Here is a 4,618-nt window from a genome sequence, read left to right on the forward strand (position 1 = left end):
GGTTTTTTCTTGTGTTAGAATCATGCACTCACACACGTTAGCGTATTGGTTGCATTTGGGATTTTTAAGAGGAACGGACAGGCAGAATCGTCATGTCATCTCTTCTCCTCATGTTTTAGATTCTTGGCAGTCAAAATGTGGCCCGTGGACCAGGATCATAGGTGCCACATTGGACCTTGTAAGAAATGCAAGGCTCCACCCTGGACCTGGACACAGCCTGTACTATAACAAGATGTGCAATGTGCTGGCCGGTCTTATGTCAACGTGACCCAAGCAAGAGCCATCTGAAAGAAGGGATCCTCCATTGAGAAAATGCCTCCACAAGACAAGGCGCTTTCTTAATTAGTGACTGATGTGGATGGGCGGGCCCATCGTGGGTGGGGCTGGTGGTCCAGGGCTGTATAAGAAAGCAGGCTGAGCAAGCCATGAGGAGCAGGCCAGTAAGCAGCACTCTTTCATGGCCTCTGCATCAGCTTCTGTCTCCAGGTTCCTGCCCCGTTTGAGCTTCTATCCTGACAGAAACTATCTTCTGACAATAAACGGTGATATGGAAGTGTAAGCCAAATAAACCCTTTCCTTCCCAAATTGCTTTTGGTCATGGCACTTACGACATCGACAGTAACCCTAAGTAAGACAGAGGTAATTCCTATGCCTTAAGCGATACAGAAATCATTTCCGAGGATCTTCTATGCTGGTAGCAAATTTCACTTTTAGGAAGTTCCCGACCTTCCAAGCAGAAACCCTTACCATCCAACTCCAGGTGAGGCATCAGGTCTTTTAACTCTTCTTCTGTGAGCGTGATCCCCTTAGTCGTTAGAAACTTGGACAAGTGCTGCATGTCAATTGCTTCTCCTTAGAAAGGACGAGAAACGGGGTGCAGATTTATTATAGAAGCAGTGCCTATAGGATGACAAGTGCTGTTTGTGCCTATGCAGACCACTGCCCTGAATGCCTGGAATTAAAAGGAGCGCCGGCAAGTCCTGTGCCTACAATACCGCTTTGTGTGTGAGCAGGACGCCAACAAGAAAGCCCTGCAGGATTTGAAGCCCGGTGGGCTGTGCTGAACCTGCATCGGACTAGACTACAAGCAAGGCTTGGTTTTCCCTTTCTCTCTCTCTCCTGCCCCACTTGAATGTTCACGGTCTTCTACAAGCCGCCCTCTCTTCTTCATGACATGGTCTCCCTATGTTGCTCTTGCTGGCTCTGTTGCTCAGGCTGGTGTCAAACGTAATCTTCCTGCCTCAGTCTCCTAAGTAATCTGGGACCACAGGTAATAGATCTCTGAACCTGGAAATAAACGCCAGTGAAAATTTACATTTTAAAAACTATATTTGCCTTCAATTTGCTTTGCTGGTCACTGTGCATTCCAACAATCCATCTTATCTCAACACAGGGAAGAAAGTTTTCCTTCTTCGTTGTAAGAGATTTAACCACACTAAAGGGTACTACTACTGCTATAAATGGGTCACAGGGGTGGGAGGGGTGGGAGGATCCAATCACCCTACCATAAAACCAGTTCTCAGGTTTTTTTTCCTAGTCTTTGATAAGGACTGCATTTATATAATGTGGAGATCTTATATAAATATAACTTTGTATTTTGTCTTGCTATGAAGAGTAGGCTGATCTCAAATTTGTGATTCTCCTGCCTCAGCTTCCTGGAATTACAGGTGTGTGCTACCATGATTGGCTTGTGTTTTGCTTATTTTATTTTATTTTATTTTATTTTATTTTTTTGGTTCTTTTTTTTCGGAGCTGGGGACTGAACCCAGGGCCTTGCGCTTCCTAGGCAAACGCTCTACCACTGAGCTAAATCCCCAACCCCCCCTTTTTTTTTTAAAGATTTATTTACTTATTAAATACACTGTAGCCGTCTTCACACACACCAGAAAAGGGCATCAGATCTCATTACAGATGGTTGTGAGCCACCATGTGGTTGCTGGGATTTGAACTCAGGACCTCTGGAAGAGCATTCAGTGCTCTTAACCGCTGAGCCATCTTTCCAGCCCCTGTGTTTTGCTTTTTTAACCCAAAATAATTTCTTCATAAGTATTTTTTAAAATTGCTCTATAATCTTTAAAAAGTATTACCTTTTTAAAATTAAGTTTTTAGTGTCCAAGAAAACGGATTTCATTATGGTGTCTTCATGCATCTGTCATTTACTTTGGTCTGTCTTTTCCTCCCTATCTCCAGCTGGTTCTCCTTTTCCCACAGTTAGTATCCTCTGTTTTCCTATCACATGTATTCTATTATCCTCTGTTCCAAGTCCCTTAAGATCTCTGATGATCCCCTTTCTAGTTTTGTGAGCTACAAATACACACACACACATACACACACACACACACTGACACACGTACACACATAGACACACAGAGACACACACATAGACACACGCACACAGACACACACACACACACACAGAGTATCAAATACAGGTTTCACAAATGAGAGACAAAATATTGTCTTTCTGAGTCTAGCTTAATTCATTTAGCATAATGATTTGCAGTTTCTATTTTTTTCTGAAAATTTTATGGTTTTCCTTTGTTTTTATGAGATGGGTTTTCTCTGTGTAGCTCTGGTTGTCCTAGAACTCACTCTGTAGACCAGGCTGGCCTCGTCAGAGATCCACCTGCCTCTGTCCCCCTGAGTGCTGGGATTAAAGGCCTGCACCCCCACTGCCTGGTGATTTTACTTTTCCCTATGGCTGATTAAAGCTCCATTGTCCTGTGTCACCCACTCATTTGTTGATGGACATCTAAGTTGTTTCCATTTCCTGGCTGTTGTGAATAGCACATGGTTACAGAAGTATTCCGTGATAACTGACAGAGTTCTGGTGTTTCATCAAGAGATAACTGTGTCATATGGTGGTTCTATTTTCAGTTGTTGAGGGGATGTATATTGACTGCCACGCTGGCAGCACAAATTTACATTGCCGTCAACGGTGGCACAACTTACTCCACATCCTCCAGCGTTTTTTTTTTTTTTGTTTTGTTTTGTTTTTGTTTTTTTTTTAAATGGCGACAGAGTCTCAGAGCAGCTTGATTTGCCCTATCCTCGCTAAGGGAGTTGAGCATCTTTAAAAGTATGTGTTAGCTATTTACATTTCCCTATTGAGAACCATTTATTCAGTTCAAGATTATTGATTACCTGCAGAAGTTATGTCTTAGGTGTTTATTTTTTTGAGGTGGCGTTTCCCTGCTATCCTGGAACTTTCTCTGTAGACCAGGCTGGCTCTGGCTTTGAACTCAGAGATCCTCCTGCCTCTGCCTCTCCAGTGCTGGAATTAAAGGTGTGTACTAACACACTTGGCTTATGTGTTTCTTTTTGCAGTTTTTTTTTTATGTATCTTGGGAAATGGATTACTTCATGGATTTGCGTGTCATCACTGCGCAGGGGCCACGCTGACCTTCTGTGTAGTCTTCCAGGTTTGGTATAAGGGCAGCCAGTGAATACTCTGTATAGTCTTTATAGTTAGTGTTTTAATCCATGCCATTGACTAATGTTGCGTTTATTGTTTTAGACAAAAGTGGCTGAGGCCAAACTCAAATTTGTGATTCTCCTGCTCCGTAACAGTTTGCATAATGATTCATATATATATATATGTATATATATATATATATTTATATTTCTAACCTACTATAGGTTTCCTAGTACTTACTATGAGAATAAAAACATTGAAGCCTGTTTTAAAGTTTTACTCAGTATAGTTAACCCTGTAGGATTCATTTCTAGTTGGGGGTAGTATGGGGTAAAAGGTGTGACTAGTTTTATGGGTTTTGATATTTGATCTGTATTAAAAATTCTGGGGGAAAATTCAGGCTGTGCTATCATTATAAATACATGTGTGGATTAACTGCACTCAGTGCATCCATATATGGAAATATGCCATATAAAAGAATGTAAATGTTGGGGTTGGGGATTTAGCCCAGGGGTAGAGCACTTGCCTAGCAAGAACAAGGCCCTGGGTTGGGTCTTCAGCTCCAAAAAAAAAAAAAAAAAAGAATGTAAACGTTGCCCATGATAACACATGCCTATAATTCCAACACTTGGGAGATAGAGGAAGGAGGATTGGGATTTCAAGGTCATCTTTAGCTACATAGTGGGTTTCAGTAGCCTGGTATTCACGCCCTGTTTCAAAAAAGTAAATCATACCTAACTAAAGAATTCCCTAACCATCCACCCAACCATCCACCAACCAACTATCCATCCATCCATCCATCCACCCATCCATCCACCCATCCACCCAACCATCCACCCAACCATCCACCAACCAACTATCCATCCATCCATCCACCCATCCACACAACCATCCACCCAACCATCCACCAACCATCCACCAACCAACTATCCATCCATCCATCCACCCATCCATCCACCCATCCACCCAACCATCCACCAACCAACTATCCATCCATCCATCCACCCATCCACCCAAATATCCACCCAACCATCCACCAACCATCCACCCAACCATCCACCAACCAACCATCCATCCATCCATCCACCCAATCATTCAGCCAACCAACTATATCCATCCATCCATCCATCCATCCACCCACCCATCCACCCACCTAACCCCAACCAACCATCCACCAACCAACTATCCATCCATCCATCCATC

The 4,618-nt window shown here is 42.9% G+C and overlaps 1 non-coding gene across 1 annotated transcript; it reads right to left on the reverse strand.

The window, feature by feature from the left end:
* Positions 1-3,345: 3,345 nt before the first annotated feature.
* Positions 3,346-3,452, reverse strand: LOC116910647. Its single transcript, XR_004389183.1, has one exon. It is a non-coding gene; the product is annotated as a U6 spliceosomal RNA (small nuclear RNA).
* Between the last annotated feature and the right edge of the window lie 1,166 nt (positions 3,453-4,618).

The sequence above is a fragment of the Rattus rattus genome, chromosome 9 (genome assembly GCF_011064425.1).
Source record: "Rattus rattus isolate New Zealand chromosome 9, Rrattus_CSIRO_v1, whole genome shotgun sequence".
Classification (NCBI taxonomy): domain Eukaryota; kingdom Metazoa; phylum Chordata; class Mammalia; order Rodentia; family Muridae; genus Rattus; species Rattus rattus.